The sequence below is a fragment of the Triticum aestivum genome, chromosome 6A (assembly GCF_018294505.1).
Source record: "Triticum aestivum cultivar Chinese Spring chromosome 6A, IWGSC CS RefSeq v2.1, whole genome shotgun sequence".
Lineage (NCBI taxonomy): Eukaryota > Viridiplantae > Streptophyta > Magnoliopsida > Poales > Poaceae > Triticum > Triticum aestivum.
The window spans coordinates 138,360,787-138,384,069 of NC_057809.1; positions in this window are offsets into that span (position 1 = coordinate 138,360,787).

Sequence of the window (23,283 nt, forward strand, 5' to 3'; positions counted from 1 at the left end):
GTGGGGGGGAGTCCCACTAGGACTCCTAGTGCTAGTCGGCTCCCCCTTCCTTCCAATGGAGAGGGGGAAAGGGGAAAGAGGTGGAGAGGGAGAAGGAAAGGGGGGTCGCGCCCCCACCCCTTGTTCAATTCGGATTGGCTTAGGGGGGGCGTGGCCTTCCTCCTCCTCTCCACTATGGCCCATGAGGCCCATTAACTTTTTCGGGGGGAGGGGGGTCCAGTAACCTCCCAGTACTTCGAAAAATCCCCAAACCTCTTCGAAACCATTCCGGTGTCCGTATATAACCTTTCTAATATATGAATCTTTACCTCTTGACTATTTTGAGACTCCTCGTCATGTCCGTGATCTCATCCGGGACTCCGAACAAAACTTCGGTCACCAAAACACATAACTCATAATACAAATCGTCACCGAATGTTAAGCGTGCGGACCCTACGGGTTCGAGAACTATGTAGACATGACCGAGACACATCTCCGGTCAATAACCAATAGCAGGACCTGGATGCTCATATTGGTTCCTACATATTCTACGAAGATCTTTATCGGTCAAACCGTAATAACAACATACGTTATTCCCTTTTTCATCGGTATGTTACTTGCCCGAGATTCGATCGTCAGTATCATCATACCTAGTTCAATCTCATTACCGGCAAGTCTCTTTACTCGTTTTGTAATGCACCATCCGTAACTAACTCATTAGTCACATTGCTTGCAAGGCTTATGGTGATGTGCATTACCGAGAGGGCCCATAGATACCTCTCCGATACTCGGAGTGACAAATTCTAATCTTGATCTATGCCAACCCAACAAACACCTTCGAAGACACCTGTAGAGCATCTTTATAATCACTCAGTTACGTTGTGATGTTTGATAGCACACAAGGTGTCCTCCGGCATTCGGGAGTTGCATAATCTCATAGTCAGAGGAATATGTATAAGTCATGAAGAAAGCAATAGCAATAAAACTTAACGATCATTATGCTAAGCTAATGAATGGTCTTGTCCATCACATCATTCTCTAATGATGTGATCTCGTTCATCAAATGACAATACATCTCTATGGTCAGGAAACTTAACCATCTTTGATTAACGAGCTAGTCAAGTAGAGGCATACTAGGGACACTCTGTTTTGTCTATGTATTCACACATGTGCTAAGTTTCCAGTTAATACAATTCTAGCATGAATAATAAACATTTAGCATGATATAAGGAAATATAAATAAAAACTTTATTATTGCATCTAGGGCATATTTTTTCAGTCTCCCACTTGCACTAGAGTCAATAATCTTGATTACATAGTAACGATTCTAATACCCATGGAGTCTTGGTGCTGATCATGTTTGGCTCACGAAAGAGGCTTAGTCAATGAGTCTGCAACATTCAGATCCGTATGTATCTTGCAAATCTCTATGTCTCCCTCCTTGACTTGATCGCAGATGGAATTGAAGCGTCTCTTGATGTGTTTGGTTCTCTTGTGAAATCTGGATTCCTTCGCTAAGGCAATTGCTCCAGTATTGTCACAAAAGATTTTCAATGGACCCGATGCACTAGGTATTACACCTAGATCGGATATGAACTCCTTCATTTGCTGCTTCCGAAGCAGCTATGTACTCTGCTTCACACGTAGATCCCGCCACGACGCTCTGCTTGGAACTGCACCAACTTACAGCTCCACCATTCAATATAAATATGTATCCGGTTTGTGACTTAGACTCATCCGGATCAGTGTCAACAATATGTCATCCATATATAATATTAGAAATGCTACACAGCTCCCACTCACTTTCTTGTAAATACAGGCTCCTCCAAAAGTCTGTATAAAACCATATGCTTTGATCACATTATCAAAGCGTATATTCCAACTCTGAGATGCTTGCACCAGTCCATAAATGGATCGCTGGAGCTTGCACACTTTGTTACCACCTTTAGGATCGACAAAACCTTCTAGTTGCAGCATATACAACTCTTCTTCAAGAAATTCATTAAGGAATGCAGTTTTGACATCCATTTGCCAAGTTTCATAATCATAAAATGCGGCAATTGCTAACATGATTCGGATAGACTTAAGCATCGCTACAAGTGAGAAGGTCTCATCGTAGTCAACTCCTTGAACTTATTGAAAACCTTTCGCAACAAGTCGAGCTTTCTAGACAGTAAAATTACCATCAACGTCAGTCTTATTCTTGAAGATCCATTTATTCTCTATGGCTCGCCGACCATCGGGCAAGTCAACCAAAGTCCACACTTTGTTCTCATACATGGATCCTATCTCAGATTTCATGGCCTCAAGCCATTTACCGGAATCTAGGCTCATCATCTCTTCCTCATAGTTCGTAGGTTCGTCATGGTCTAGTAACATGACTTACAGAACATGATTATGCTACCTATTGAGCACTGCATTGGTTTTCCCTTGAAGAGGAAAGGGTGATGCAGCAAAGTAGCGTAAGTATTTTCCTCAGTTTTTGATAATCCCCAAGTGCAGGGAATCATCATAGCAATTTCCAAAGGTGGAAGTGATAAGTATGGAGTATCGGACCCACAAGGAGCTAAAGGTAAGATCAATATTCTCTCAAGCCCTACCTGCCACTGATACGACTCTACGTACACCGAACGTTTGCTTCCAACTAGCAACGAAAAATAAAACTATGTTGTGGGTATGAAGATGATAATTTTGTATGATATTGGAGAGCTAAAATATAAAAGTAGGGGCTGTTATCATAAAGTTAAAATATATTGCTAAATATTATAAATAGCGAGTGTGGAATAATGATGGATCGGTGTGCACAATTGTCTTAGGCAATTGTTAACAAGACCGGTAATTACTATTGCAGTTTCATATGAGGGAGAGGCATAAGCTAACATACTTTCTCTACTTGGATCATATGCACTTATGATTGGAAGTCTAGCAAGCATCCACAACTACTAAAGATCATTAAGGTAAAACCCAACCATAGCATTAAAGCATCAAGTCCTATTTATTCCCATACGCAACAACCCCCTTACTCGGGTTTGTGTTTCAGTCACTCACCAACCCACTATAAGCGAATCATGAACGTATTGCAACACACTACAGCGGGAATCCCTCATGCTTACGCGACACGGAGGGCACCATAGGACAGCACCAAAGTAAAACATACAACTCATACCAATCTAGATCATCAATCAACCCAAAGACAAAGGATATCTACTCAAAACATCATAGGATGGTAACACATCATTGGATCATAATATGTGGCATAAAGCACCATGTTCAAGTAGGGATTCCAACAGGGTGCGGGAGAGTGTACCGCGTAAAAGAGATGAGGATGGTGATGATGATGGTGATGTTGATGAAGACAATCACCAGGCGATGATTCCCCTCCCGATGGCACTCCGATGCCACCGAGAGAGAGGAGGAGAGGTTCTCCCCCTTGCGCTTCCTCCTCCATGGCCTCCCCCTGGTTGGGGAGAGGTTCTCCCTCTGGTCCTTGGCCTTCATGATGATGATGGCCCCTCCGGGATCCTCCTCCATGCCCTTCGGTGATGATGGCCCCCTCCGATAGGGTGCCAGAGAGGGCCTAGATTGGTTTTCGGTGGCTACGGAGGCTTCTGGCGACGGAACTCCCGATCTAGGTTTCTTTCTGGAAGTTTGGGGTTATATAAGAGGTGTTGGAGTCGAGAACAAGGCAGGGGGGTCTCCGGGCTGTCCATGAGGCAGGGGGGTGCGCCCAGGGGGGTGGGTGCCCCCCACCCTCGTGAGCAGATCGAGACTCTTCTGGCCCAGTTCTTTTACTTTCTGGCCTTCTTCTGGTCCAAAAATAAGCTCCGTCAAGTTTCAGGTCAGTTGGACTCCGTTTGGTTTTCCTTTTCTGCGATATTCAAAAATAACGAAAAAACAGAAACTGGCACTGGGCTCTAAGTTAATAGTTTAGTCCCAAAAATCATATAAAATAGCATATAAAACATACTAGATGGATAATATAATAGCATGAATACTTCATAAATTATAGATATGTTGGAGACGTATCAGCATCCCCAAGCTTAATGCATGCTCGTCCTCGAGTAGGTAAATGTTAAAAGAAATAATTTACGAAGTGTGAATGCTAGCAAGTGCATAAGTTTCATCAATGATAGTTCCAATCACTTTTTCTAGCATCATTATATATCATAACAATATCTCATCTTCATAAAACTTTTCATGATCAAGTAACAAGCTATTCACATGTTAAAGTATAGATCATAAACTTTCTTGAAACTAACAAACTATATTCTCAGTCATCAAACAATTGCAATTCATCTTATTTTCAGGAAGGGTCTATGTCAGAGCTTTGATTTAGCAAACTCCATATACTCAACTATCATTTAATCTTTTACAATTGCTAACACTCACGTGATATTTATGGGTTCAAAGTTTTAATCGAACACAGAGAAAGATAGGGGCTTATAGATTCGCCTCCCAACCTTTTACCTCAAGGGTAATGTCAACAATAATATTTCATGATAACTTACATCCAATTGGATATATATATATATATATATATATATATATATATATATATATGTGGACGCGCTATTCGTCATCCTGGGTGAGAAATAGTTATTCTTCACCGCCTTCTATTTTACCATCAATGCCCCGTAATTTTACGTTCCGTAAGTTTTGTCTTATTTCTAACGTTGTAAAAAATATTTTATTTTATTTTATGTAAAATTACAAACATAAAAACATAAAAACATATATAATCGTTGTAAAAAATATTTTATTTTATGTAAAATTACAAACATAAAAACATAGTGTAAAATACACATAAACTACAAATTTTCTTGGCTTATGACATATATTTTTATTTTTTCTTATGCCAAATTTTACGTAGTGAATCAATAGGAATGTAACTATTTAAATTGCAAACATAATTTAATTATGAAATGATCGTAAGATTACCTCGTTTTATAATTAAATTACGTTTGGAATTCAAATAGTTACATCCCTATTGATTCACTACGTAAAATTTGACATAAGAAAAATAAAAATATAGGTCACAAGACAAAAAAATTAACAGTTTATGTGTATTTTAGACTATGTTTTTACGTTTGTAATTTTACATAACATAAAATATTTTTTACGGCGATTATATATTTTCTTACGGTCTCTTTTTGCGTCAGAAATAAGACAACACTTACGGAACATAAAATTATGGTGCATTGATGGTAAAATAGAGGGGGTGAAGAATAACTATTCCTCACCCAGGGTGACGAATAGCGCGACCCTATATATCAGGATCTTTCCAACACAATGTGCTTGCCAAAGGATAAAATGTAAAAAGGAAAGGTGAAGATCACCATGACTCTTGCATAAGGGTAGAAGATAAAAGTAAAAGATAGGTCCTTCGCAGAGGGAAGCAGAGGTTGTCATGCGCTTTTATGGTTGGATGCACAAAATTTTAATGCAAAAAACGTCACTTTATATTGCCACTTGTGATATGGACCTTTATTATGCAGTCCGTCGCTTTTATTTCTTCCACATCACAAGATCGTATAAAGCTTATTTTCTCCACATTAATAGATCATACATATTTAGAGGGCAATTTTTATTGCATGCACCGATGACAACTTACTTGAAGGATCTTACTCAATCCATAGGTAGGTATGGTGGACTCTCATGGCAAAACTGGTTTAAGGAATGTTTGGAAGCACAAGTAGTATCTCTACTTGGTGCAATGAATTTGGCTAGCATGAGGGGGAAAAGCAATCTCAACATGTTGGATGATCCAAGACAATATACTTTATTTCGGATATAAGAAAACATAACCCATTACGTTGTCTTCCTTGTCCGACATCAACCTTTTAGCATGTCATATTTTAATGAGTGCTCACAATTACAAAAGATGTCCAAGATAGTATATTTATATGTGAAATCTCTCTTCCTTCAATATTCTTTCATGAATTGTTCAAGTGACCGATTCTACGTTTGCTAACTTTCAAAAAGTTCACTACCTATACTTATTCTATGTGAAGTCATTAATCCCCATGGTATAAGCATATGAAACATATATAAATTCAGATTTATGATATTTAATTACTCAACCATTTACTCATAGGATATACATGAAGCACGTGAGTAAATGACAAACTACTCCAAAAGATAATAGTGAAGGACACTGAGTAGTCAAATAATTAACTAGCCATGGGAGGATTATTTTTCATTTAATATTTCAAATCCAATGATTTTATTCAAACAGCAAGTAAAATTTAAAATATTCTCCAAGCAAAACACATATCATGTGACGAATAAAAATATAGCTCCGAGTAAGGTATACCGATAGTTTTGAAGATGAAAGAGGGGATGCCTTCCGGGGCATCCCCAAGCTTAGGCACTTGAGTCTTCCTTGAATATTACCTTGGGGTGCCTCGGGCATCCCCAAGCTTAGGGTCTTTCCACTCCTTATTCTCCTCATATCGATATCTCACCCAAAGCTTGAAAACTTCAATCACACAAAACTTAACGGAACTTCATGAGATAGGTTAGTATGATAAAGAGTAAACCATTCACTTTGGTACTGTAAAAGACAAGGTTCATAATTTTCCTCACACAATGCCTATTGTACCATATCATTTCTACAATTTATATTGAGAAATATAAGACACAGAAACTAGAAAACAAGCAAATTATACAATGAAAACAGAATTTGTCAGAAACAGAACAATCTGTAATGATCTGAACACTAACCATACTTCTGCTACTCAAACAATTATGAAATAAATTGGTGGACGTGAGTAATTTTTCTATTAATCTTCCGAAAAAAGAATCAACTCAATCGCACTCTTCTATAAAAATGGCAGCTAATCTCGTGAGCGCAAAGTTTCTGTTTTTTACAGCAAGATCACATTAACTTTCACCCAAGTCTTCCCAAAGGTCTTACTTGGCACTTTATTGAAACAAAAGCTATAAAACATGATTACTACAGTATCTTAATCATGAGAACACACAAAAACAGTAAGGATAAATATTGGGTTGTCTCCCAACAAGCACTTTTCTCTAAAGCCTTTTAGCTAGGCATGATGATTTCAATGATGCTCACATAAAAGATAAGAATTGAAACATAAAGAGAGCATCATGAAGAATATGACTAGCATATTTAAATGTAACCCACTTCCTATTCCTAGGGATTTTTTGAGCACATAATTTATAGGAACAAGAATCAACTAGCATAGGAAGGCAAAACAAGTATAACTTCAAAACTTTAAGCACATAGAGAGGAAACTTGATATTATTGCAACTCCTACAAGCATATATTCCTCCCTCATAATAATTTTCAGTAGCATCATGAATTAATTCAACAATGTAACCATCACATAAAGCATTCTTTTCATGATCTAAAAGCATAGAAATTTTTCCACTCTCCACATAAACAAAATTCTTCTCATTCGGAATAGTGGAATCATTACTAAAGTTGACACTCTTCCAGATCCACTTTAGAATATAGTATTATTCATACTCCAAAAGATATAAGTGAATTTCATGGAGCATTCTACAATTAATATAGACTAACCAATATCCAAGCTCAAAATATATAAGTGAAGCACACGAAGTATTCTAACCATACTCAAAAGATTTAAGTGAAGCACAAAGAGCAATTCTATAAGATCATACTTAAAAGATATAAGTGAAGCACATGAAACATTATATAAATAAATGAAGGGCTATCTCATCCTAGCATGGTTCATAAAGGAAGAACAAAAAACACAAAGGACACAAATCATGTGAACAAAAAAACACCAAGGTATACCGATAATTGTTGAATAAGAAAGATAGGATGCCAACCGGGGCATCCCCAAGCTCAGATGCTTGAGTATCCTTAGAATATTTGCTTGGGGTGCCTTGGGCATACCCAAGCTTGATCTCTTTCCTCTCTTTATTCTTCTCACATCGGTAACTCCTCGTTCTTTGAACACTTCATCCACAAAAGACTTTAACAAAAACTTTGTGAGATCCGTTAGTATAATAAAGCAAATCACTACCTTTATGTACTGTTGCAAACTCATTCCAATTTCATATTAGAACTATATATACTGTATTCCAACTTCACCATGGTTCATACCCCCCGATACTACCCATAGATTCATCAAAATAAGCAAACAACACATGAAAAACAGAATCTGTCTAAAACTGGACAGTATGTAGTAATCTGGAGGTTTAGTGAACTTCTGTAACTCCAAAAATTATGAAATAAATTTGAAATTTTGAAAACTTTGTACAGAAGTAATGTTCAAAAAGTCTCGGACACATTTGACTTTCCAGTAAAAAATGTAAAATCACGCGCTACAGCCAAAGTTTCTGTTTTTGTTCTGCACATAGTAAACAAGCAATTTAATCATCCTAAAACCAAAGCTTGGCACATTATTTTTATAATACAATGGATATATATAAGGGGATAATTATTTACATAGAAACTTCCATGAAAAATCCTACATTGTTTCCGTGAGCATGAACACAAGTGCTCAAGGTCGACCCTCACTTCTTCAATGCATAACTTTCCAATCACTTCTCTCTTTGAAAAACTTTTTAGCCATGAGAGGCAAGTTTTTTTTTGTATTTTCATTCAAATTTTTTTGTATGTTTCACCCACAACTAAACAGACACAAAAAAGGAAAACAAAATCTACTTAGTGAAGAAAGCAAACAAGCACACACGAGAATATCAACCCCATGCTATTGCTCCCCGGCAACGGCGCCAGAAAAGAGCTTGATTATCCCCAAGTGCAGGGAATCATCGTAGCTATTTCCAAAGGTGGAAGTGATAAGTATGGAGTGTCGAACCCACAAGGAGCTAAAGGTAAGATCAATATTCTCTCAAACCCTATCTGCCACTGATACGACTTTACGTACACCGAGCGTTTGCTTCCAACTAGCAACGAGAAATAAAACTACGTTGTGGGTATGAAGAGGATAATTTTGTATGATATCGGAGAGCTAAAATATAAAAGTAGGGGCTGGTATCGTAAAGTTAGAATATATTGCTAAATATTATAAATAGCGAGTGTGGAATAATGATGGATCGGTGTGCGGAATTGTCCTAGGCAATTGTTAACAAGACTGGCAATCACTATTGCAGTTTCATATGAGGGAGAGGCATAAGTTAACATACTTTCCTTACTTGGATCATATGCACTTATGATTGGAACTCTATCAAGCATTGATGTCTACTACACAACCTTCTTCTTGTAGACGTTGTTGGGCCTCCAAGTGCAGAGGTTTGTAGGACAGTAGCAAATTTCCCTCAAGTGGATGACCTAAGGTTATCAATCCGTAGGAGGCGTAGGATTAAGATGGTCTCTCTCAAGCAACCCTGCAACCAAATAACAAAGAGTCTCTTGTGTCCCCAACACACCCAATACAATGGTAAATTGTATAGGTGCACTAGTTCGGCGAAGAGATGGTGATACAAGTGCAATATGGATAAATGGTTTTTGTAATCTGAAAATATAAAAACAGCAAGGTAACATGATAAAAGTGAGCGTAAACGGTATTGCAATGCTAGGAAACAAGGCCTAGGGTTCATACTTTCACTAGTGCAAGTCCTATCAACAATAATAACATAATTGGATCACATAACTATCCCTCAACATGCAACAAAGAGTCACTCCAAAGTCACTAATAGCGGAGAACAAACGAAGAGATTATGGTAGGGTACAAAACCACCTCAAAGTTATCCTTTCTGAACGATCTATTCAAGAGTCCGTAGTAAAATAACACGAAGCTATTCTTTCAATTCAATCCATCATAGAGTTCATACTAGAATAACACCTTAAGACACAAATCAACCAAAACCCTAATGTCACCCAGATACTCCAATGTCACCTCAAGTATCCGTGGGTATGATTATACGATATGCATCACACAATCTCAGATTCATCTATTCAACCAACACAAAGAACTTCAAAGAGTGCCCCAAATATTCTACCGGAGAGTCAAGACGAAAATGTGTGCCAACCCCTATGCATAGGTTCATGGGCGGAACCCGCAAGTTGATCACCAAAACATACATCAAGTGGATCAATAGAATACCCCATTGTCACCACGGGTATCCCGCGCAAGACATACATCAAGTGTTCTCAAATCCTTAAAGACTCAATCCAATAAGATAACTTCAAAGGGAAAATTCAATCCATTACAAGAGAGTAGAGGGGGAGAAACATCATAAGATCCAACTATAATAGCAAAGCTCGTGATATATCAAGATCGTACCACCTCAAGAACACGACAGAGAGAGAGAGAGAGAGAGAGAGATCAAACACATAGCTACTGGTACATACCCTCAGCCCCAAGGGAGAACTACTTCCTCCTCGTCATGGAGAGCACCGGGATGATGAAGATGGCCACCGGAGAGGGATCCCCTCTTCGGCAGGGTGCCAGAACGGGTCTAGATTGGTTTTCGATGGCTACGGAGGCTTCTGGCAGCGGAACTCCCGATCTATTGTGCTCCCCGATGTTTTTAGGGTATATGAGTATATATGGGAGGAAGAAGTACGTCGGTGGACCTCCAGGCTATCCACGAGGCAAGGGGCGCGCCTAGGGGGGTGGGCGCGCCCCCACCCTTGTGGGCAGCCTCGGACTCTCCTGGTTCATCTCTGATACGCCATGGGCTTCTTCTGGTCCAAAAATAAGTTCCATGAAGTTTCAGGTCAATTGGACTCCGTTTGATTTTCCTTTTTTGCGATACTCTAAAACAAGGAAAAAACAAAAACTGGCACTGGGCTCTAGGTTAATAGGTTAGTCCCAAAAATCATATAAATTAGCATATAAATGCATATAAAACATCCAAGGTTGAAAATATAATAGCATGGAACAATCAAAAATTATAGATACTTTGGAGACGTATCAGCATCCCCAAGCTTAATTCCTGCTCGTCCTCGAGTAGGTAAATGATAAAAACAGAATTTTTGATGTGGAATGCTATCTAACATATTTATCCATGTAGTTCTCTTTATTGTGGCAAGAATATTCAGATCCATAAGATTCAAGACAAAAGTTTAATATTGACATAAAAATAATAATACTTCAAGCATACTAACCAAGTAATCATGTCTTCTCAAAATAACATGGCCAAAGAAAGCTATCCCTACAAAATCATATAGTCTGGCTATGCTCTATCTTCACCACACAAAATATTTAAATCATGCACAACCCCGATGATAAGCCAATCAATTGTTTCATACTTTTGATGTTCTCAAACTTTTTCAATCTTCACGCAATACATGAGCGTGAGCCATGGACATAGCACTATAGGTGGAATAGAATGGTGGTTGTGGAGAAGACAAAAAGAAGAAGATAGTCTCACATCAACTAGGCGTATCAACGGGCTATGGAGATGCCCATCAATAGATATCAATGTGAGTGAGTAGGGATTGCCATGCAACGGATGCACTAGAGCTATAAGTGTATGAAAGCTCAACAAAAGAAACTAGCGGGTGTGCATCCAACTTGCTTGCTCACGAAGATCTAGGGCATTTTGAGGAAGCCCATCATTGGAATATAAAAGCCAAGTTCTATAATGAAAGATTCCCACTAGTATATGAAAGTGACAACATAGGAGACTCTCTATCATGAAGATCATGGTGCTACTTTGAAGCACAAGTGTGGTAAAAGGATAGTAGCATTGCCCCTTCTCTCTTTTTCTCTCATTTTTTTTAATTTGGGCCTTCTCTTTTTTATGGCCTCTTTTCTCTTCTTTTTTTATTTGGTCTTCTTTGGCCTATTTTATTTATTTATTTTCGTCCGGAGTCTCATCCCGACTTGTGGGGGAATCATAGTCTCCATCATCCTTTCCTCACTGGGACAATGCTCTAATAATGATGATCATCACACTTTTATTTACTTACGACTCAAGAATTACAACTCGATACTTAGAACAAGATATGACTCTATATGAATGCCTCCGGCGGTGTACCGGGATGTGCAATGACTCATGAGTGACATGTATGGAATAATTATGAACGGTGGCTTTGCCACAAATACGATGTCAACTACATGATCATGCATAGCAATATGACAATGATGGAGCGTGTCATAATAAACGGAACGGTGGAGAGTTGCATGGCAATATATCTCGGAATGGCTATGGAAATGCCATAATAGGTAGGTACGGTGGCTGTTTTGAGGAAGGTATATGGTGGGTTTATGATACCGGCAAAAGGTGCGCGGTATTAGAGAGGCTAGCAATGGTGGAAGGGTGAGAGTTTGTATAATCCATGGACTCAACATTAGTCATAAAAAACTCACATAATTATTGCAAAAATTTATTAGTTATCGAAACAAAGTATTGCGTGCATGCTCCTAGGGGGATAGATTGGTAGGAAAAGACCATCGCTCGTCCCCGACCGCCACTCATAAGGAAGACAATCAATAAATAAATCATGCTCCGACTTCATCACATAACGGTTCACCATACATGCATGCTACGGGAATCACAAACCTCAACACAAGTATTTCTCAAATTCACAACTACTCAACTAGCATGACTCTAATATTACCATCCTCATATCTCAAAACAATCATCAAGTATCAAACTTCTCATAGTATTCAATGCACTTTATATGAAAGTTTTTGTTATATCCCTCTTGGATGCCCATCATATTAGGACTAAATTCATAACCAAAGCAAACTACCATGCTGTTTAGAGACTCTCAAAATGATATAAGTGAAGCATGAGAGTTCATCTATTTCTTCAAAATAAAACCACCGCCGTGCTCTAAAAAGATATAAGTGAAGCACTAGAGCAAATGACAAACTACTCCGAAAGATATAAGTGAAGATCAATGAGTAGTCGAATAATTATGCAACTATGTGAAGACTCTCTAACATTTAATAATTTCAGATCTTGGTATTTTATTCAAACAGCAAGCAAAACTAAATAAAATAAAATGATGCTCCAAGCAAAACACATATCATGTGGTAAATAAAAATATAGCTCCAAGTAAAGTTACCGATGAACGAAGACGAAAGAGGGGATGCCTTCCGGGGCATCCCCAAGCTTAGGCTCTTAGTTGTCCTTTAATATTACCTTGGGGTGCCTTGGGCATCCCCAATCTTAGGCTCTTGCCACTCATTATTCTATAGTCCATCAAATCTTTACCCAAAACTTGAAAACTTCACAACACAAAACTTAACAGAAAACTCGTAAGCTCCGTTAGCAAAAGAAAACAAAACACCACTTCAAGGTACTGTAATGAACTCATTCTTTATTTATATTGGTGTTAAACCTACTGTATTCCAACTTCTCTATGGTTCATACCCTCTGATACTACTCATAGATTCATCAAAATAAGCAATCAACACATAGAAAACAGAATCTGTCAAAAACAGAACAGTCTATAGTAATCTGTAACTAACGCAAACTTCTGGAACCCCAAAAATTCTAAAATAAATTGCTGGACCTGAGTAATTTATCTATTAATCATCTTCAAAAGGAATTAACTAAATAATATGAAAGTGGATAACAACAATTCTGGGCTGGGCCTCCGGTTAATAGGTTAGTCCCAAAAATAATATGAAAGTGGATAATAAAGCCTAATAATGTCCAAAACAGTAGATAATATAGCATGGAGCAATCAAAAATTATAGATACGTTGGAGACGTATCAAGCATCCCCAAGCTTAATCCCTGCTCGTCCTCGAGTAGGTAAATGATAAAAACAGAATTTTTGATGCGGAGTGCTACTTGGCATAATTTTAATGTAATTCTTCTTAATTGTGGTATGAATATTCAGATCCGAAAGATTCAAGACAAAAGTTCATATTGACATAAAAACGATAATACTTCAAGCATACTAACAAAGCAATTATGTCTTCTCAAAATAACATGGCTAAAGAAAGTTATCCCTACAAAATCATATAGTCTGGCTATGCTCTATCTTCACCACACAAAATATTTAAATCATGCACAACCCCGATGACTAACCAAGCAATTGTTTCATACTTTTGACATTCTCAAAACTTTTTCAATCTTCACGCAATACATGAGCGTGAGCCATGGATATATCAGTATAGGTGGAATAGGGTGGTGGTTGTGGAGAAGACAAAAAGGAGAAGATAGTCTCACATCAACTAGGCGTATCAACGGGCTATGTAGATGCCCATCAATAGATATCAATGTGAGTGAGTAGGGATTGCCATGCAACGGATGCACTAGAGCTATAAGTATATGAAAGCTCAAAAAGAAACTAAGTGGGTGTGCATCCAACTTGCTTGCTCATGAAGACCTAGGGCAATTTGAGGAAGCCCATCATTGGAATATAAAATCCAAGTTCTATAATGAAAAATTCCCAATAGTATATGAAAGTGATAACATGAGAGACTCTCTACTATGAAGATCATGGTGCTACTTTGAAGCACAAGTGCGGTAACAGGATAGTAACATTGTCCCTTCTCTATTTTTCTCTCATTTTTTTATTTTTTATTTTTTTATTTGGGCCTTTTCTCTTTTTTTATGGCCTCTTTTATTTCTCTTTTTTTATTTGGGCTTCTTTGGCCTCTTTTATTTATCGTCCGGAGTCTCATCTGTGGGGGAATCATAGTCTCCATCATCCTTTCCTCACTGGGACAATGCTCTAATAATGATGATCATCACACTTTTATTTTTCTTACAACTCAACAATTACAACTCGATACTTAGAACAAAATATGACTCTATATGAATGCCTCTGGCGGTGTACCGGGATATGCAATATGACAATGATGGAGTGTGTCATAATAAACGGAATGGTGGAAAGTTGCATGATAATATATCTCGGAATGGCTATGGAAATGCCATAATAGGTAGGTATGGTGGCTGTTTTGAGGAAGGTATATGGTAGGTGTATGATACGGGCGAAAGGTGCGCGGTATTAGAGAGGCTAGCAAAGGTGGAAGGGTGAGAGTGTGTATAATCCATGGACTCAACATTAGTCATAAAGAACTCATATACTTATTGCAAAAATCTACAAGTTATCAAACCAAAGTATTACGCACATGCTCCTAGGGATATAGATTGGTAGGAAAAGACCATCGCTCGTCCCCGACCGCCACTCATAAGGGAGACAATCAATAAATAAATCATGCTCTGACTTCATCATATAACGGTTCACCATACGTGCATGCTACGGGAATCACAAGCTTCAACACAAGTATTTCTAAAATTCACAACTACTCAACTAGCATGACTTTAATATCACCATCTCTATATCTCAAAACAATTATCAAGTATCAAACTTCTCATAGTATTCAACACACTCATAAGAGAGTTTTATTATTAATCTTGCATACCAAGCATATTAGGATTTTAAGCAAATTACCATGCTATTAAGACTCTCAAAATAATCTAAGTGAAGCATTAGAGATCAATAGTTTCTATAAAACAAATCCACCACCGTGCTCTAAAAGATATAAGTGAAGCACATAGAGCAAAATTATATAACTCAAAAGATTTAAGCGAAGCACATAGAGTATTCTAACAAATTCCAAATCGTGTATGGCTCTCTCAAAAGGTGTGTACAGCAAGGATGATTGTGGTAAACTAACAAGCAAATACTCAAATCATACAAGACGCTCCAAGCAAAACACATATCATGTGGTAAATAAAAATATAGCTCCAAGTAAAGTTACCGATAGAAGTAGACGAAAGAGGGGATGCCTTCCGGGGCATCCCCAAGCTTTGGCTTTTAGGTGTCCTTAGATTATCTTGGGGTGCCATGGGAATCCCCAAGATTAGCTCTTGCCACTCCTTGTTCCATAATCCATCAAATCTTTTACCCAAATCTTGAAGACTTCACAACACAAAACTTAAAGTAGAAAATCTCGTGAGCTCCGTTAGCGAAAGAAAACAAAACACCACTTCAACGTACTGTAATGAACTCATTATTTATTTATATTGGTGTTAAAACCACTCTATTACAACTTCTCTATGGTTTATAAACTATTTTACTAGCCATAGATTCATCAAAATAAGCAAACAACACACGGAAAACAGAATCTGTCAAAAACAGAACAGTCTGTAGTAGTCTGCAGCTAACGCAAGTTCTGGAACCCCAAAAATTCTAAAATAAATTTTTGGACGTGAGGAATTTATCTATTAATCATCTTGAAAAATAATTAACTAAATATAACTCTCCAATAAAAAATGGCAGCAATTCTCGTGAGCGCTAAAGTTTCTGTTTTTTACAGCAAGATCGCAAAGACTTTCCCCAAGTCTTCCCAAAGGTTCTACTTGGCACCAACATTAATTAAAAAATAAAACCACATCTAAACAGAGGTTAGATGAATTATTTATTACTAAACAGGAGAAAAAAGCAAAGAACAAAAATAAAATTGGGTTGCCTCCCAACAAGCGCTAACGTTTAACGCCCCTAGCTAGGCATGATGATTTCAATGATGCTCACATAAAAGATAAGAATTGAAACATAAAAAGAGCATCATGAAGAAAATGACTAGCACATTTAAGTCTAACCCACTTCCTATCCATAGGGATTTTGTGAGCAAACAACTTTTGGGAACAATAATCAACTAGCATAGGAATGCAAAACAAGCATAACTTCAAAACTTTAAGCACATAGAGCGGAAACTTGATATTATTGCAATTCCTACAAGCATATGTTCCTCCCTCACAATAATTTTCAGTAGCATCATGAATGAATTCAACAATATAACCAGCACCTAAAGCATTCTTTTCATAATCTACTTGCATAGAAATTTTACTACTCTCCGCATAAGCAAAATTCTTCTCTTTCAGAATAGTGGGAGTATCATGAGAGACTCGAATACTATAAATTATTTCCACATTAAAAGAGTAATGTTCAGAAAAGGGGTAATCATAATCATGACAAGTTTTATAAATATAATCATCACTAATTTTTATAGCATACGTGTCATCACAATAATCATCATAAGTAGCAACTTTGTTCTCGTCATAATCGATTGAAACCTCTTCCAAGATAGTGGAATCATCACTAAATAAAGTCATGACCTCTCCAAATCCACTTTCATAATTATCATAAGTAGGAGGCATGCTATCATCATTATAAATTTGCATATCAAAACTTGGGAGACTAAAAATATCATCTTCATTAGACGTAGCATCCCCAAGCTTGGGACAAACATTAATTGCAGCAAATATATTCTCAAAAACATCATCTTCATCAAACATAGCATCCCCAAGCTTGGGCATTTTCATATCATAGTATGGATAGCACCAATAGTATAGCAATTATCATCATCACAATGAGTAATAGGAGCAACATTATTTGGGAGAGATACCTTTCTACCTTTGCTTCTCCGTTTTTTCTTTTTATTCTTCACATCATGTGTGGGTTTAATCTTCTTTTTGGAGCTTCTTATTAATGAGATTGGTTTAATAGAAGGCTCCTCCTCATTACCTGATATATCATAAGAAATAATAGGAGGATATTGGGAAGTCTCTTCCCTTTCATTAGTATTCTCTTCATCCTATATTTGTTTTCTTTTCTTTATGTAATTGGCAATATAAGGGTTTTCAATGCAATTCACCGCACAATACATATAAATTTCCTCTAGATCAAAATCAAGAAATTTATCGAGATTAAATTTTGGAATACCCACAGTTATATGTTTCATTTATTCATAACCCAAAAGAATACTAAGCTCTTTATGATGCTCAAGGGTAATCAAGTTATCACAATTTTTGGACACGACTTGATCATGAAACAAATAGCATTGGAGCTTTAAATGACCATGTTCATTGCAAAGTTCACAAGGATGGCGATAAATATTGAATCTTTCAGCACAAACATCTAGCCTTTCTTACAACAATTTAGTTTCTAAATTCTTATGCCTCTTGCAATATCTATCTTCCCTATTTGGTGTGTACTTGCAAACCCAATGCACTCCACAAAAATTGACATGTTTATAGGAGATATTTTCATCATAACTAGTGCAATCATCATTAGTACTATGGATATTCAAGGAGTTCATACTAACAACATTGCAATCATACTCATCATTCAAAGATTTAGTGCCAAACATTTTAATGCATTCTTCTCCTAACACTTTGGCACAATTTTCCTTTCCATCATACTCATGAAAGATATTAAAAAGATGAAGCGTATGAGGCAAACTCAATTCCATATTTTTTGTAGTTTTCTTTTATAAACTAAACTAGTGATAAAACAAGAAACAAAAAGATTCAATTGCAATATCTAAAGATATACCTTCAAGCGCTAACCTCCCCGGCAACGGCGCCAGAAAAGAGCTTGATGTCTACTACACAACCTTCTTCTTGTAGACGTTGTTGGGCCTCCAAGTGCAGAGGTTTGTAGGACAGTAGCAAATTTCCCTCAAGTGGATGACCTAAGGTTTATCAATCCGTAGGAGGCGTAGGATGAAGATGGTCTCTCTCAAGCAACCCTGCAACCAAATAACAAAGAGTCTCTTGTGTCCCCAACACACCCAATACAATGGTAAATTGTATAGGTGCACTAGTTCGGCGAAGAGATGGTGATACAAGTGCAATATGGATAGTAGATAATGGTTTTTGTAATCCGAAAATATAAAAATAACAAGGTAACTAATGATAAAAGTGAGCGTAAACGGTATCGCAATGCTAGGAAACAAGGCCTAGGGTTCATACTTTCACTAGTGCAAGTCCTCTCAACAATAATAACATAATTGGATCACATAACTATCCCTCAACATGCAACAAAGAGTCACTCCAAAGTCACTAATAGTGGAGAACAAACGAAGAGATTATGGTAGGGTACGAAACCACCTCAAAGTTATCCTTTCTGATCGATCTATTCAAGAGTCCGTAGTAAAATAACACGAAGCCATTCTTTCAGTTCAATCCATCATAGAGTTCGCACTAGAATAACACCTTAAGACACAAATCAACCAAAACCCTAATGTCACATAGATACTCCAGTGTCACCTCAAGTATCCGTGGGTATGATTATACGATATGCATCACACAATCTCAGATTCATCTATTCAACCAACACAAAGAACTTCAAAGAGTGCCCCAAAGATTCTACCGGAGAGTCAAGACAAAAATGTGTGCCAACCCCTATGCATAGGTTCATGGGCGGAACCCGCAAGTTGATCACCAAAACATACATCAAGTGGATCAATAGAATACCCCATTGTCACCACGGGTATCCCATGCAAGACATACATCAAGTGTTCTCAAATACTTAAAGACTCAATCCGATAAGATAACTTCAAAGGGAAAACTCAATCCATTACAAGAGAGTAGAGGGGGAGAAACATCATAAGAACCAACTATAATAGCAAAGCTCGTGATACATCAAGATTGTACCACCTCAAAAACACGAGAGAGAGATCAAACACATAGCTACTGGTACGGAGAGCACCGGGATGATGAAGATGGCCACCAGAGAGGGATCCCCGCTCCGGCAGGGTGCCGGAACGGGTCTAGATTGGTTTTCGGTGGTTACGGAGGCTTCTGGCGGCGGAACTCCAGATCTATTGTGCTCCCCGACGTTTTTAGGGTATATGTGTATTTATGGGAAGAAGAAGTACGTCGGTGGACCTCCGGGCTGTCCACGAGGCAGGGGGCGCGCCCAGGGGGGTGGGCGCGCCCCCCACGCTCGTGGGCAGCCCGGGACTCTCCTGGTCCATCTCCAATACTCCGTGGGCTTCTTCTGGTCCAAAAATAAGTTCCGTGAAGTTTCAGGTCAATTGGACTCCGTTTGATTTTCCCTTTCTGCGATACTCTAAAGCAAGGAAAAAACAGAAACTGGCACTTGGCTCTAGGTTAATAGGTTAGTCCCAAAAATCATATAAAATAGCATATAAATGCATATAAAACATCCAAGGTTTATAATATAATAGCATGGAACAATAAAGAATTATAGATACGTTGGAGACGTATCAAGCATCCGCAACTACTAAAGATCATTAAGGTAAAACCCAACCATAGCATTAAAGCATCAAGTCCTCTTTATTCCCATATGCAACAACCCCCTTACTCGGGTTTGTGTTTCAGTCACTCACCAACCCACTATAAGCAAATCATGAACGTATTGCAACACACTACAAAATGAATCCCTCACGCTTGCGCGGCACGGAGGGCACCATAGGACAGCACCAAAGTAAAACATCCAACTCATACCAATCTAGATCATCAATCAACCCAAAGACAAAGGATATCTACTCAAAAAATCATAGGATGGCAACACATCATTGGATCATAATATGTGGAATAAAGCACCATGTTCAAGTAGGGACTACAGCGGGGTGCGGGAGAGTGGACCGCGTAAAAGAGATGATGATGGTGATGTTGATGAAGACAATCACCGCGGCGATGATTCCACTCCCGATGGCACTCCGATGCCACCGAGAGAGAGGAGGAGAGGTTCTCCCCTTGCGCTTCCTCCTCCATGGCCTCCCCCCTGGTTGGGGAGAGGTTCTCCCTCTGGTCCTTGGCCTTCATGACGATGATGGCCCCTCCGGGATCCTCCTCCATGCCCTCCGGTGATGATGGCCCCCTCCGGCAAGGTGCCAGAGAGGGCCTAGACTGGTTTTCGGTGGCTACGGAGGCTTCTGGCGGCGGAACTCCCGATCTTGGTTTCTTTCTGGAAATTTTGGGTTATATAACAGGTGTTGGAGTCGGGAAGGCAGGGGGGTCTCCGGGCTGTCCACGAGGCAGGGGGGTGCGCCCCCCACCCTCGTGGGCAGCCCGAGAATCTTCTGGCTCAGTTCTTTTACTTCCTGGCCTTCTTCTGGTCCAAAAATAAGCTCCATCAAGTTTCAGGTCAATTGGACTCGTTTGGTTTTCCTTTTCTGCGATACTCAAAAACAACGAAAAAACAGAAACTGGCACTGGGCTCTAGGTTAATAGGTTAGTCCCAAAAATCATATAAATAACATATAAAACTTCATAGATGGCTAATATAATAGCATGAATACTTCATAAATTATAGATATGTTGGAGACGTATCAGTTTTTTGAGAACCAAGGTATCAATCCAGTAGGAGACTACACGCAAGTCCCTCGTACCTACACAAAAAAATAAGAACCTCGCAACCAACGCGATAAAGGGGTTGTCAATCCCTTCACGGTCACTTACGAGAGTGAGATCTGATAGAGATAATAAGATAAATATTTTTGGTATTTTTATGATATAGATTGAAAGTAAAGATTGCAAAATAGATTGGAAACTTATATGATAAAAGATAGACCCGGGGACCATAGATTTCACTAGTGGCTTCTCTCAAGATAGCATAAGTATTGCGGTGGGTGAACAAATTACTGTCGAGCAATTGATAGAAAAGTATATAATTATGAGAATATCTAGGCATGATCATGTATGTAGGCATCACGTCCGCGACAAGTAGACCGAAACGATTCTGCATCTACTACTATTAGTCCACACATCGACCGCTATCCAGCATGCATCTAGAGTATTAAGTTCATAAGAACAGAGTAACGCATTAGGCAAGATGACATGATGTAGAGGGATAAAATCAAGCAATATGATATAAACCCCATATTTTTATCCTCGATGGCAACAATACAATACGTGCCTTGCTGCCCCTGCTGTCACTGGGAAAGGACACCGCAAGATTGAACCCAAAGCTAAGCACTTATCCCATTGCAAGAAAGATCAATCTAGTAGGCCAAATCAAACTGATAATTCAAAGAGACTTGCAAATATAACCAATCATACATAAAAGATTTCAGAGAAGAATCAAATGTTGTTCATAGATAAACTTGATCATAAACCCACAATTCATCGGATCTCGACAAACACACCGCAAAAAGAGTTACATCGAATAGATCTCCAAGAAGATCGAGGAGATCATTGTATTAAGATCCAAAGAGAGAGAGGAAGTCGTCTAGCTAATAACTATGGACCCGAAGGTCTATGGTAAACTACTCACACATCATCGAAGAGGCTATGGTGTTGATGTAGAAGCCCTCCGTGATTGATTCCCCCCTCCGGCGGAGCTCCGGAAAAGGCCCCAAGATGGGATCTCTTGGGTACAGAAGGTTGCGGTGGTGGAAATAGGGTTTCGTGGTGCTCCTGTATGTTTTTGGGGTATATGGATATATATATAGGAGGAAGAAGTAGGTCGGTGGAGCTACGAGGGCCCCACGAGGGTGGGGGTGCGCCCAGGGGGGCAGGCGCGCCTCCCTACCTCATGGCCACCTCGTTTCTTTCTTGAAGTCTACTCCAAGTCCCCTGGATCACGTTTGTTCCAAAAATAACTCTCCCGGAGGTTTCATTCTGTTTGGATTCCGTTTGATATTCCTTTTCCGCGAAACACTGAAATAGGCAAAAAACAACAATTTGCACTGGGCCTTGGGTTAGTAGGTTAGTCCCAAAAATAATATAAAAGTGTATAATAAAGCCCATTAAACATCCAAAACAGATAATATAATAGCATGGAATGATCAAAAATTAAAGATACGTTGGAGACATATCAGATTACCGTATCACTCTAGTGCGGAGCGTGCTCTGATTGACCTATGAGGTTCGGTAGTAACTTGATCTGAAGTTTCATGATCATTATCATTAGCTTCCTCTCTAGTTGGTGTAGGCATCACTAGAACTGATTTTTGTGATGAGATACTTTCCAATTCGAGAGAAGGTACAATTACCTCATCAAGTTCTACTTTCCTCCCACTCACTTATTTCAAGAGAAACTCCTTCTCTAGAAAGGATCCATTCTTAGCAACAAAAATCTTGCCTTCAGATCTGTGATAGAAGGTGTACCCAATAGTTTCTTTTGGGTATCCTATGAAGACGCACTTCTCCGATTTGGGTTCGAGCTTATCAGTTTGAAACCTTTTCACATAAGCATCGCAACCCCAAATTTTAGTAAACAACAACTTTGGTTTCTTGCCAATCTATAGTTCATACGGTGTCATCTCAACGGATTTAGACGGTGCCCTATTTAACATGAATGCAGATGTCTCTAATGCATAACCCCAAAATGATAGTGCTAAATCGATAAGAGACATCATAGACCACACCATATCTAATAAAGTAGGGTTACGACGTTCGGACACACCGTTACGATGTGGTGTTCCAGGTGGTGTGAGTTGTGAAACTATTCCACATTGTTTTAAATGAAGGCCAAACTCGTAACTCAAATATTCGCCTCCGCGATCAGATCATAGAAACTTTATTTTCTTGTTACGATGATTCTCCACTTTACTCTGGAATTCTTTAAACTTTTCAAATGTTTCAAACTTGTGTTTCATTAAGTAGATATACCCATATCTGCTCAAAACATCTGAGGTCAGAAAATAACGATACCTATCACGAGCCTCAACACTCA